Genomic DNA, 15,349 nt, shown 5'->3' with positions numbered 1-15,349 from the left:
CTGCAAATTACTCACTACTTCAATTTACTGGTATACTGTTAGCGATAATGTATGTCAAGTGCATGACAGAGCGAAGCACATCTTAGCAGGCGATGAACTGTATATATGAAATGAAATTATAGATTTGCTGGAATTTATCTACAAACCATGCATTCCCTTCCCAGAAGTAAATCACGTGTGAAATTAAAGGCTTGTCGTTTCCTAGAAAGATTTGATGACAAAGCATTGGTTCGTCAGTTCCAGGACAATGTACTTTAGTGACATTAGCAGAGGTGGACCTAATGTTAAACAGAACACTTAAGTGAGGTTACAGATGACTACCTCCGGGGATGATTGGCGGGGGGGGGGGGGGGGTGGTGTGGGGGGGGGTGGGTGGGTAACATAGAATGGACTCCGTAAAACTGACGAGTTGATTTCAAAACACCAACAAGAACGACGTTAGTAAAGACAAGGGCTAAAAACCATTTTCACATTTTTCTAGTCACGTAAAACGATTGTACAAACTTTTCGTAAATTGTAAAACTGTCTACTTTTTCTTACCTCTAAAGTAAATACTGTTCGGAAAATCCAACACCAGTTCATCATTCCTATTGACACAGACATGTAAATCAACTCTTTCATGAATGAAAAAAATTAACCTACATTTGTCAAATCGGTAGAAAATGAATCTTTCGCTTTACAACACCATCTTTGTCTGAATAATTCCAGATTTGTTATGCCTTTATTATGTTATGGTATTATGTTACCAATACTCTGCGAACCTAACAAAGACCAACAAAATCATCAGTACCGTGATACTGTGCACTTCAAAGACATTTACTACTGGAAAATCAATTACACATTTTTGCCCTGAGACCAGAGATAGACAACCTGTCAGTTATGAGGCTAAGCACAAAGACTGTGGCAGTGGGAATCGTCGTCAATGAGCGTTTCGTTAATTTGTGGACCCATCTCTCAGTGCTATGCCGTAAATATGAACGGTTATCTGTCCCATGTCTTATTTATAGTAACTCAGCGCTGTTCAAGGTTCGATGTGAATTCAAGAATCCCGGAATGCTTTGGAGTCTATGAAGTCTCAGCGTGGAGTAATACGCATTTAGTGTTACAGAATTACCACCTACAGAATGTCTCACCAAATACCGTTTACAGTGTAGAACCTTAATCTGCACTATGGCAATAAACAGACAAGTCATTTTTAGTTGCAACAAACAGTCCTGTGATAGGCATTGTTGTCATTCTTAATACTGAAATGGTGTTCTACTTGCTTTGACTGCATTTCTTAAATCCTCATATGTGACAGCTCGTTACCGCATAACGGTCGTGAACAAAGGTTTTGTTCACAAAGTAATTACATTTAAAGGTGTTTCAATCATACATTTCCTGACATTCCCTTGTGAAGTTGCTCCAGTAAATAGCAGAGAGTAAAGTGATAACACAAGGGCAGCAGTTAGTGCAACTAATCTGCTATAAAAGCTATCCTCTCAATACACGCTGCCTGAAAACAGGCAAAGTGTGTTTTCCCAAACGCAAACTTTCAGGTTAAGGTAGATCCCTAGACACAATAATGTGTTTAAAGCCGCCGTTCACTTCTTCGGACTTATTTTGGTAGGGATAAAATCCCTATGTCTCTCGTGTAGAAAGAATGAATATTTTATTATTGCACAATTCAACATTTATCCTACTAGTGTGTCCATCGTCATTTCTCTTATCAGAAATGCGAAAAGCTCGAAAATATACAAATGGGAAATCTGAGAACTGGAAGCTTATAGTTCTTCCACGGGCGATTAAAAATATTCTATGCCACCATTTTTTATTGAATTTATCTCATAAATAAACAGTCTTCATATGCAGAACCCCTCCACGGATCAAGGTGAAATTTGGTATGTTTTACGTCATTCTCAGAGGAACAACAATTCCAAAGGAATTTGAATTTCACTAATAAAAACTGTTTATGTCCGTTTGGATATGCGGCATCACATGTCGACCACGTTTGGCTACATTCTGGAAGTTTAGACTTTCAATAAAGAATACCTGATGCAATTTGTTAAGAGAGCGGATTTCAACATTTGTCAACAATCACACTGACCGTAATTGCCCTAACTTTAGTCCTCATAAGGTAGCCTTTTGTGATGTCCATCATGTAGACAGAAGGGCATAGAGCTCGCTGGGCATAAATAGACACTCATTTCATCAAAAACGCTCAACCACAGTTTACATTTTCGTGAAGTAAAGCAAAGATATACCTATGTGTAACACTACGTACACAACTTATTGGTACGTTACATATACCACTATCAGTAGGGGGCCTATGCTTGTCGTCTCTGGTAACTTTCTACAGATGGGAATTCCCCTCAGGAACAAAATTCCTCCGTTTTCCTTTCACCTTGATCATCACATGTGACCTACCACCACCTATTTCCATACCATTTCCCCAATTCTTCACACAACAAACAAACAACAAATTAAAAGTTAATTGGAGACTGACATGGCTGGTTAAGTTTTTTGTTGGTGAGCCGTTCAGCAGCAGTACTGGAAGTCAAACGCCGAGGTGTCTGGGTAATAACACGTCATCTCCTGGGAGGAAGTGTACGGTGTTGTCAGTCTGCCGGACCTTGTCCCCGATACCAGGCAAGCGTCATTGGGGATAACACAATGGACCTGTTTAAAAAAACAGAGAACTCCGGTGTGGCCACCTTTCTATCTAATTCACACGTGACATATATCTCTCACAAGCAGACAGCCGTCCAGCTAAGTTTCGTCAAGGCCTTGACATAAAGTGGTACTGTGGGCGTGTATGTTGTAAGGTGTCCGAGTCTAGACTGATCGACCCAAGCCCCATGCTGACCTATGCATCAAGGTCATTCCGGGTTGAATCAGACTGCTACCCACCATCATCTCATACCCGCATTCCCCTATCAATCAGCCCCTATACACGCTCTATGCATATTATCCAAATGTCAGAAACAAAAAGCAAAATAGCGGCTTCTGAGACAACCTTTTCAAACTTGAAGTTAATTGACACTGGTCAATTCTCAAGTGTACTTATTCCATTGTGACACTGTGACATAGTGACAATAAAGTAAGAGGTAAATCTACTCTGAACAGCTCAGAATTATCCCAAGCGGCGCCCATTTCAATTTATCTGTGTATAATTTAAGCCTGCAGTCATTATAGAGAACCTAGGCATGGAAAGATCTGAAATGACCTAAAGTTGCGGACAATGTAAGGACCCAATTGATATTGCCAAGTTGATCCCAGACAACTGTAATGGGGCAACGATATTGGTCTACTTTAGTCACGAAGGAATTGCTGGCTTTTTATGCTGTGATCTTCTTTAGAACAGGTATCGTATTCGTTATATCAGAAAAAGTAAAACACACAAAGAAAACAAATGTGACAGATTTTTCTTTTATTAAGCTGTTGGCATAGAAACTCTGAGTGTTGCAGGGTTTAGTAATTCATTTTAAAGAGTAATTTACGATTGTGTCAATGTTGTTAATAAATCCGGACTGCCAAACAGTACTGGCAGTTCCAAAAGACCAATTACGAAATTGCAGGGGTCATGTTTTCCCAAATCAGTCCCGCTTTAAAATCGTATCAACATCAACGTATCGACATCATTTTTTCCCTTGGATTTACAGGGTTTTATATCAACAGATTAACTTTCTCCTGAGTGTCTAAGGATTCAAAATGTCTTTCACCAAATTTACCCTGGGAGTTGCAGGGATTATCCTATGTGAGTAGCAGAAGTTCGGTCAAGGTCAACCCAGTAAATCTGAAATAAATCAAATGTCTCACTAAATTAACTCAACACATCGTGCTTACTGCTGGCTTATAACAAGCCACTACACGGCCAGACTCACTGAGGAGCGGAAGGAGCGAGATGCAATCAGACGTGTCCAACTGTGCCACATGAGAACATCTCCCTTGGTGGAAATGTTTGACCACCGTTCAGGCGAAGTGTGTGACGGCTTGTTTGAATGTAGACAGGAAAACAGTGTTACCTTGTGAAGACAGGTGACCGTCATCCTCACCAATATAAAGCCCTGGGTTAGTCTCTATCTGTCTGTGCTTAAGAACGGTCCCTTCGAAATGTTTCTTAACAGTGGAGCCAGCAAAGGAATTGAAACGTTTTCGAGCTCTGTCCATTGCATAGACATTATCAGAATAACGTTACTTTAGCCTAGGTAGAATGTTAGACCACACTACACGAACAGTTGGGAATTCAGTGAAGAAACATTCCTGTAGAAACAGGAAATTGAGTCTAAGCTTCCGTAATGATATTTTCCCCAGGTCATTCCCCCCACAGTGCAACAGTATCATTCCCGGAGGAAGACCCAAATCTTCACACCAATGTCAGCCAAACCAGTGTTTGGTCCTGTTTGATGCTCGAGTGATGCTGTGAATGCCCGCCTTATATTGTGTTACGGTATTGAAAACGGCAACAGAAAACAGACTCAGTGACTCAATATTACAATGTAAACAATGCTTTATATATAAAATGAGACGTACAGTTTTACAGACAGTTCAACAACAACAACATAAAAAAAAAACATACACATCAGTATTACCGGTCTTTAAAGTTTCCAAGTTCACCTTTGCATCCCAAGGAACGTGTTCCAGGAGCTCCAACGTAAAGACCATGGGATAAACACACAATTCACACAAGTCACAAATTGTCCTAGTCAGGTACTTCGCTAGGATAGCGAACGCGAACACAGTACACAGGTTACACAGAACTGGAACAGTCAAGCCTTTGAATGACGTCACACCCGCAGAGCATTCACATAAAACCAGACATCAGTACTACTGTGGTACACAAACGGTGCCGGCATAAAAATCTGTCCTCCCAAACGAAACTGGCATCACCAGCTCATATAAATATAATGGACTCGATACGAGAGCGTCGCACACTCTCCTGGCTCCCAGTGGATGCAGCAAAAATACCTCCCCTCTGCACAGAAAACACGGCTTATATACGTGCCAGGTGGATTCAACTATTTTTAAACACAGTTTAACAGCCAATGAACAGCCAGTTAAATAAACAGAGCATTGAACAAGGTGCTTTCGGCCAGGTCCGCGCTGTACATATATAACAGGGCCTGTTATGCTTTCACAAAGGTCCGCAGACTAACAGTACATGAAGACGTTAAATAGTCATACATAACACCCCCACCCTTCAGGGAAAGAAAGTTTTGCATAAAACTTTCTTTAACATATTCATAATCATGAATAACAATAACGTTTACCACAGTCTATAAAAACAAAGCTGCAGAAAACCAACTAGACACGTGACAAACAATCAGCAATCACATTATCTTTCCCTTTTATGTGTCTAATCTCTAGATTAAATTCTTGCAAAAGCAAACTCCACCGTAACAATCTTCGGTTTTTACCTTTTAGTTTGTGCAAGAAGGTCAAGGGATTGTGATCTGTATACACAACAATGGGGTAACTTGACGAAGTCACATATACTTCAAAATGCTGTAATGCTAGAATCAAGGACAGACACTCCTTTTCTATTGTCGAATAATTTCTCTGGCACTTGTCAAATTTGCGAGAAAAAAAACATACAGGGTGATCAACGTGATCTGTTTCACTTTCTTGTAACAAAACTGCCCCAGCAGATATATCACTAGCATCAACAGCTAGCTTAAATGGTAAATTAAAATCAGGTGCTACAAGTATGGGGCCGCTGCCTAGCATGGCCTTTAATCTATCAAAAGATCTCTGACACTCAATGGACCACAAGAATTTAGCACCTTTCTTTAACAGCTGAGTTAATGGCTCACTAACAAATGAAAAATTCCTACAGAACTTACGATAATAACCTGCCATGCCCAAAAAACGCTTTAACTCTCTCTTACAACTTGGCACTGGAAAACAAGAGATAACAACTCCACTAGGATGTACAACATTGAGATCAGTGCTATCTCTGTCTACATATGGCTTTAACATGTTAATGTGACAAAGTTGTCTAGATTTGCGCCGATCAGGAGTGAAAATAATATAATTAAGATCACTTAGCCTCTTGTCTACTACATAAGGTCCAAAATAACGAGCCTCAAGTGGCTTACCACTAACTGGAAGTAAGGCCAATACCTTCTGACCAACTTCAAATCTGCGTCTTACTGTCTCTTTGTCATACTTAGTTTTCATACTCTTCTGAGAAGCTGTAAGATTCTCTCTGGCTAACTCGCATACTCTGTTGAGCTTAGTACGAAAACTTGACACATACTGTAATAGGTTAACATTGTCACTATCACCAGACACAAACTTTTCCTTGAACAACTGTAGTTGACCACGCACAGTATGGCCAAACACTAGCTCAAATGGACTAAATCTAAGTGACTCTTGTACGGACTCTCTTACAGCAAACATTAACAAAGGTACACCCTCGTCCCAATCTTTCCCTGTCTCAAAGCAGTAAGTTCTTATCATACTTTTCAGTGTCTGATGGAATCTCAGAGTTTAACAGCCAATGAACAGCCAGTTAAATAAACAGAGCATTGAACAAGGTGCTTTCGGCCAGGTCCGCGCTGTACATATATAACAGGGCCTGTTATGCTTTCACAAAGGTCCGCAGACTAACAGTACATGAAGACGTTAAATAGTCATACATAACAAATGGAAGAGCCAATTAGCTACACATGTGTAGAATCTGAAACGGTTAAAGCGCTTTCAGAAATACGCTCATGTTTGAGCTAGTTTAAGCTAGTTTGGCATACGAATGTAAGATTTGTAAGTACACGACTTCCAACGACCAGCTGTTTCATAACCTCTGGACTGAGGCCAAAAAGGGTGCAGTCGGTTGTTCGACCAATACGAAAAGAAAGATTTTTATAACTAATGTTATGCATGTTAAATGCTTTCAGTGATTTGCGTGCAACAGAGGAAAATTAATACTTAGTTAGTGGTGTTCCACCGAAATGAATGAACATGGGTCCATGGTCGATGGATGGTCGCATATACAGATATCTCAATGGACATATAGTCAACTTGACGAGTAATTTGAATGCGTACTCCTTTACCTATTTGATCAGTTTTAGAGTAGCGTAATGTTGCTGCCATTGTCCCTGCACAAGTGTCTCGTGATGCACCCTGCCTGTTCATCACACGACTACAGGGGTAACTTTGGAACCAGCAATTTCTCCTACTCGTGATACACCCTGCCTGTTCACCACACGACTACAGGGGTAACTTTGGAACCAGCAATTTCTCCTACTCGTGATACACCCTGCCTGTTCACCACACGACTACAGGGGTAACTTTGGAACCAGCAATTTCTACTACTCGTATAAAGGCAAAATACACAAAACAGAATACGCAGCTTGGAACAAACAAGCTTCAAAACTACTGGAGCGTCAAGGCGGTAATATGGCTATAATATTTTCTAATATAATTTCGTTTTTTTCCGTATACATATGCACTGCCCTAAAGGTAACATTGTACTTCATAGAGCGCATGACAAATACTCTAATTAAATGCCTGATTCTGCCTGGTTTTGATATTTGTTTGTTTATGATGGAAACCAGGGCTTGATTGTCTACATTTAAGACTATCCACTTATTTGCTAACCGTCTTCCCCACGGGATAATTTTTTTCCAAAAATGTTATGTCCAACATGACCTTGGTTTCTGACCACTCTTCTGGCCACAGAAAATAAGCCCACTCACTATGAAAATATGCATCACAACCGAGTTGACTATATCCCGCACTATCAGTGAACAATTGTAAGGCGCAGTTAGAAGTCTACACATAATCAGGAAAGAAAACTGTACCATTGAATTCAGTAACGAGCCACATCTGCGAATCGTGTCGCGTTTCGTGGTCAATTCGTATGTTGTGATGAGGCTCTCTTGCTCGTCAAATGGCGTCATGTAGCCTCCTAATAAATGTCCTACCTGGTCGAATAGCCCTACAGAAAAAGACTTAACTTTCCTATCAACGACTGTAACTGCCGTAAGGTGACCTTCTTTCTCGCCAGAAAACCATGTAAAATGCCGACAGTTTCATATAATGTGTCCGTTGGTACGCTGAAAATCATTAACACAGTATCTATAATGAATCCTAAAAATTTCAATCTGGTTGTGTGGCCTTCTGTTTTTTTTTCTTGGGCCAACGGTACACCGATTTCTTCACAAATCGTGATAAAAATCTTCATTAACGTAGAACATGTGTTGGGTCCTTTTCTGCTGGACAAAATGAAATCGTATAGACAGTGATTCATTGTTTGTAGTTGGGGCTGCTGAACTGTAAGCCAACGTAGAAAAGTGAAAAAAGTCTTCAGTGAAATGCTACAGAAAATAGCACAACCCATGGGAAAACACATGTCAATGTAATATTTGCGTTTAAATTTTACGCCTTATAATTCAAAATCAACGGAATAGTTTAGTATCAAAGGAAATTCAATAAGTATGTCAAGCTTCTCGAACTGTCCATTGCTGGAGTGCCGCTATCATTTCTGTCACTTGATCGAATGATGAATATGTGACTGAACACGTATTTGGATCTATGAATGAGTTGATACTATTGTCTGATGGCCCCCACCTGATTTTGGTACTACCCCTATAGGTGACACGTGAAAATTAGGAAAAATTAGGTAGTAAATGGACCACATATTCTTCCTAAACTGATTTCCTTTTCTATTTGTTTCTTGACTTCTAGTTCATTTTGACTTGAAGACAAAAGATTTTTACTTTCCATGTGCACTCTAGAACCACCATAGTGCAGCCTAAAGCCCTTACGAAACCCAGCTGACAGCAAACTTGCGTCCTTTATCTTTGTATACGCTCTAAGATATTTATCGATGACGTCGGGTTTCATCCGTGATCGGCCTAATGTCCATATATCTTGGGATTGTATATCGATACCTGCTAATGAATTGATTGGCGGATCGGAGCCCACCATAGTTGTACATGGGTAGTGAAGGCTTGTTGTGTTGAGGACGAAAAAATCGTGAAGCTCTTAGCGGCTGTAGAGTGGGTTTGTTCGTGTTACACATTGTCACTTGGTGTTCACCTGCACAGCGTGGGAAATTATGCGTGTAAGTACATGGGCGTCTAAGTCACAAGCTTTTACAATTGTACTCGTACCACCTACCAGTACCGAATGACGATGAGTTGGAAGGTTGCTACAAGTATTGTTTTTAGAGGCGACCTTGTGCAACAGCCATAATTCAGAATCGGTTTACGCAGTCTGTACTGAATATCGTGGTCTCTCCAACCAATTGCTCCCCTTTTTACACCATGACGGACTTTTTGAATATACTTTAGCAAACCGTGGGCTTCGCCCGTGTGTGCCTCTATGTAGATATCCATATATATCAAAATGGCTATCAGCTAGTTGTCAATACCTGTCTGGGATTGACTTCCCTGTATATCATTTCCCCAACATCATGCAGTGCCAGTTTCTTTTTATGTTTTGATCAGGCAATAGCCGTAACAGTGATGTAAGATCAACAAACTGGCCATCAAAAATTCTTTGTCTAGTCTGTTGACTAGCATGCATACTTAGACTTGACCACTGACAGGACATCACAGGTATGGACAATCTTCTGAGAAGTCGTCGATGGGTGTGGACGTTCCGGGCTCCTGGCAGCTGTATACATTGTCTGCGGTCACCAACTGGCGCTAACATGGTCGGCTTTGTCGGTGGATTTTTGCCTCTTTAACTTGGACGTAACACCCCGTGTCTTCATCTTTGGTTTGGACATTGCAAACCGCCCAGATTTAACAAGAATAGAAAAAAACTAAGAAAAAAAATATGCAAAAATTGCTGGTGACCGGTGTAGTAGCCTAAGGTAACACGCTCTGTTACCACGTGTTGAACACTTTTCGCTCCAAATTTAAAGATTAACGCCTTAGCTATAAATTAAACTATCTAAACATTCACTCCTAAATTAGCCCGCCTGTATTTTCTTGTACCTTCAAGTACAAAAAGCACAATTAAGAAATTCAACGGGAAATTTTAAAGAAATATACATAGTTCAGCATTTTCAGAGACTAATAAGAGATTTAAAACCTGCAATGACGATAAGGGATTTTAGTAAAGGGAGATTATCGGTAAAGGGAGATTATCGATAAAGGGAGACAATCAGGACTAGGACTGTCTCCCTTCAACAATGTTTCAAGACAAACATCCCTTATTGTTATCTGTGAACATGTTTCCAGCTCGAATCCGCTTTAAAATGCACCACACAAGAAACGTAAAACCTCCCTTCTATAAACCCAGCAATTACTATAGCTGTCATATATTTTGATGGCGAGATATGTAGAATTTCTTCGCCCCAAAAAGTGGTAGCCTCACTTTATTTACTTTTTATCAGCCCTTAGGGTTTGAGCAGAGAGAGATTTATTCAACAGAAAAATAAGGCGGCTACTGTGATTATTGTAGGACAGTATAGAACGGCAAACCTCTATTATATTGAACAAAAATTTTGACACCTAGCCAGTCCATTTAAATTTACCCAGAAATGCTTCATGTTTGCGTAAAGGTTTGCTGGTGGAATTTACAAAGCACATGTTTGAAGAAAAACAACCTATTGCAAAAAGTGATGAATATTATCATTTCCGTGTTCAGGAAGAAACTAATGTAATTCTAATACCCTTTAGGTTATATTTCTTTTATTTCCATCTGGCAGGCCATTTTGGTCTACACCGTTAAGATTAAAGTGCTGTACAGAACACTTTAAGGATACTATGATTTTTATTGCATGTAATTATAAGCATGTGCAGTCGAACTGGAATTCCATCGTAAGCCGCGAATTTCGGATTAAAAGCGATGCCCGTAGTAGACGCCTGATCACACGCTTATACTCTTATACACTACACTTTAAACGAGATAGAAGAAAACATAGTACAAGACGAAACCTTTTTTCTCTATGGAAACACAAAACGAAGGCTGATTTATATATATAAGTTAACAAACATTGATAAATAATTATTATCTTCAACGAAACAAACTCTATTCACTCCTAAAGTACCCGCCTGTATTTTCTTGCTTTGCTTTTTTTCTGAACCGAATCCTCTGGAGATGAACTACAAAGTATGTAAATTTTAATTGTTTGGATTTCTCTGGACTTGTCTGTCGATCCGAACAAGCCTGAATAGTCTCAGCTTCAAAGCCAAGTGTATTGTGAAGTCCAACGCTTTGGAACACGTTATTGAGAAGAATGCTTCATCTTAATTACAAGGCACGGGAGAAAACCTCGAAAGGGCGTGCGATTTAAACGCGATAAATATACCCCCAGCGAGAGCCTATCATAGACCTTTAGAATGCAACATTATATTAATGAAATGACATAAAACTCTTAACAGGAGTTATTTTCTTCCCGAAATGGCAAAATCAGGGTAAGAGGCCATGATTCTTATGTAAATTTAAAAGTAAAAAAAATCATATTTGTAAATGAAAAGGCATTATATAATGAATAAAGATACAGGATTGAAAGAGTAATACAATACTCCTAAAGTGCCCGCTTGTACTTTTCTTGCTCTATTTTCCTTTTTCTGAAAGCAATCCTCCAGAGATAAAATCTAAAATCTAAGATCTATAATTGTTTGGATTCGTCTGTCGATCCGAACAAGCCCGCGAAACATCAGCTTCAAAGCCAAAATGATTTTAAAGTTGATCAGTTTGGAAGGTTATTTGGAAAACGATGTTTTATCCTAATTACAAGGCACAGAAGAAAGCTTCGAAAGAGCATTCTATTTACACACGGTAAATATACTCTCAGCTGGCATGGATTTTAAGCGTGTAACACCGCATTATTAAAATGACATAAAACTCCTAACGGGAACTCCTAGCTTTGCGTGGGGACGGTAATAGCATCGAATATTAACTTGTTTCTGTCGTTTTCGTTCACGCTCTATCAAAGCACTTGACGACGCAGCATGGTCAGGAGGTTATTTCTATTTGTCCATTTATATTATATTTGGGACAACTCAAATACATATCGTAATCAATAAGTCGTTATTGGCATGTCTATCCAGACTCCTGAGAGACACAGCGCCCATTTGACTTGATCCTGTGTGGTTCTTTATGGTGTATACGCCATGTCGTGCCGGCCGTGTCCTCTGTCTGCCAATATCCACTTGTTCTCTTTGTTGCCATCGAGCGGCAATATTGAACAGGTTTCTGTGTGTCGACCTCTGCCATGTGATGTAAAACATAAAGCGTTTCATGTATGTATATGAACAGTTCTGTTTGCAGGTGGTGAGCAAGCCTCGTCAGTGAATTCCCCTTATGACATATAAACTGGAATGGAAAGTTAATTTTATTTAAAGTCACCATATCGCTTGGCGTGGCGGAGACAGCTGTACATAGCCGTCTTGCAAATATGGACAGTGCATTTTACACAAATCCCCGGGAGCGGAGATGTAAACCCACACGTTCCATCCCATACCTCAAATACGCTTGGATGCTGTCACTCAGGACACGGTCGCAAAGCCCAAGATACCATACATGTAAGTCTGAAGGGACTTCCAAGCATTCTACCGCATAAATAAACTAGATCACTTATATTTAACACACAATTACAATCTTCTTCATCTGTCACGTCTGAGAGGTTGTGTGACCATGGAAACAGTTGAACAACCGTTATTCGTGCTACAGACGTGTGTGAGGGGTAACGTGAGAAGTGGAGGGGAAATATACATGCACGACAGGGGTAGAAGACATGATCTATTGGGCGCGAAACATTGTCAACCTTATGTGAAAGTCAATTTCTCTCTTTCGTAATTTTCGGTACGTCAATAAATGCATGTTAAATTTCGTTTTCCGATTGACCAGGAACATCCATCATGGTGAGCGGCTGATACATATATATGAATGTTTGTTTCGACACATAGTAGAAAAGAGGTTTCCTACAAGATGTATATTTTGAGCTTAAATGTAAACAAGCTAAAAATGGCACCATGATAAAAACATCCATACTTATATGAGTTGGCACCTACAGTTCTGGTTTCCATGTTAGTTGTGTGCACCAAGACAGCTGTGTGGATCCTGTACTTGCAGTGTAGCTAAAGATTTACGTGTAAACTAATCTTATTCCGATTAACAAATATATTAAATTTCAAAGCAGTGTTTCATAGAGTAAGCTGTGCTCAATTGATTTTTGTGACAAGATTTGTCGATATAATCGATAAGAACAAATTCGTTTCGTGGCATGTGTATTTTTGCACATTAAGGGACATTTTTTCTCGTGACCTTAAACAGCAAAACACAGTAGATAAAAAATTTGTATGGCTTTTTTCTTGATTAAATATCACAGGTGTGTTGATAACGATAGAACAGTGATCTGATTACTGTTCCTTAAAGTAATAAAATGGTGAAATAAGTGTGATTATGACGGAGAGCAAATTTATCCTCCCTTAGAGCGGTGCGTCATTTTTAGAACAAATTTCAGTGCACAACTACAAACATCAGATGGGGATGTCATCGTCTTCATTCCCCGTACTTGATATTGAGGTGATAGGGGGTACGAGAAATGCGGCAGTCACGAGTTATTTGATAAGCAAAATTTACTTCTTACTTTATGCTTAAAAACTATCCCAAACGACCCTTGGTGTGCAAACTGCTCACCGGTCATGAAGTCGCTCCTTTCTATCCAGTTCTCACTTTGGGTATTGCGTCAGAAGATTGACCAGGTGTTCGTGGAAGTTCTGACGTTCTTTCCCTTTTTTGGGCAGCTGACTTTACCGTTCCAGATCTACAAAATGTGACCCATTCTTTAATTCCGCATACAACACCATCAAAGTACCAAAACAAAATTATTTCACACATGAATAAAACAACAATAAAGCAATAAATAATGGGTCAATAAAATATGATTTCAGCCATGTTTTTGCCTGGTATGTGAATGAAGAAGACAACATTTTGAAATTATTATATATTCTCAGCTTTAAGCGTAATATTGTACCGAGCTCAAGCCATTATCCTATTTGTGTCAATAACAGTATGAAGCCTGGTTGTAACGAGGTTAATTCAGTTGATACAGGGAATTCAGAAAATCCCGCTTATTTATTGCCACGTTAATAATAACGTATTTCGTGAACTCAATTTTACAGCCACTTTGTAAAGAATGCTGTTGATTAATCTACGCAAATAAAAAAGAAAATCCTCACCTTGTCTGATATTAGTTCAGCACTCCATATGAGAAATTTTACCGTTATATTAATAATATCCATACTGTCCATCTGGTTGGAATACCCGCTAATAAATGAAATCGTCGAATTTAGCTGTAATTCATAATTACACCAAAGCAGGTTTTTGATAAAAAACATAAAAACGCCGCCATTTATTTGAAAATACTCATTCTACAGACAAAAATTATCAGCTTCCCCCAAATTCAGGAAAATGTTTTTGTTGCCAAATACCAAAGTCTTGCAGACGTCATGTCCGATCAATTAATCCTCAGTTCTTCTGCTCTCCAAAATAGATGATTTGACTCGCGTGTGGCACTATAAAAATATTACATTTCCAGGGACCGGTTATACCTAATTAATCCAGACTTACTTTCCAGCCATTAACCGCAGGTCAGCCGAGTACTCGAGTTATCAGTGGTAATTCAGTGTTTGGCCGAATATAGAAATCAATCCTAATCAAAATACTTCGTCTGATCTTTCTCTTCGACAGTTTCAGTGTCATTAAAATTAAGCAGTACACGTCATTTGGTGTTTTAGGTCCTGATGAGTCATCATGATAATTTAATGATTCTAAAGCATTGAATGTCACATTGTACTTACATCGGCCACATTGTGATATAATAAGCTGCAAGTATAATGGTAAGTCGAGGACATTCCCTGCGTTGTGATAAATTAAAAGGTATGTAAGGGAAGAGGATTGGCTTTTGGCTATGTTGTGTTTAATGAGGCAATGGGATTTGCTATTATCCACGATGAGTTTAATGTAAGGACAATAATTTTGATGATAATCTTTAGATATAATCTTTACTGCCATTTGATTTCTATGGGGAATGACTAAAGCCATGACATGTTGCGTTCTCGGCACCATGATTCAGTGTTTGCAGTTTGCAATTGCACCTAACTTAATTCAGTGGAGCAGTCCCCTTGTCTTCAGCAGTTGCCCCACATCACGCACCAGTAAATGCCGACCTGGTTATTTTTGTCACTATTCTCGGCTACCCCTTTTTCAGTTTGGCAGAGGTGGTTAACCTGGCTATATATTTGCCCTATGCCGATATAAAGGTCGGCCTAGACGATAACAAATCCTCTGTGGCTATTCGTCCTTGCTTGGCCGTGCTTTTCTGGAATCCTGCCCATGAGACTGACACCGCCTCTCTGAACGTCTATGTCCCGTCACTTTGTCCTTAACCTAAGGAGGTGATTAT

The sequence above is a fragment of the Liolophura sinensis genome, chromosome 6 (genome assembly GCF_032854445.1).
Source record: "Liolophura sinensis isolate JHLJ2023 chromosome 6, CUHK_Ljap_v2, whole genome shotgun sequence".
In the NCBI taxonomy this organism is placed as follows: domain Eukaryota; kingdom Metazoa; phylum Mollusca; class Polyplacophora; order Chitonida; family Chitonidae; genus Liolophura; species Liolophura sinensis.
This window is presented reverse-complemented; position numbering follows the sequence as displayed.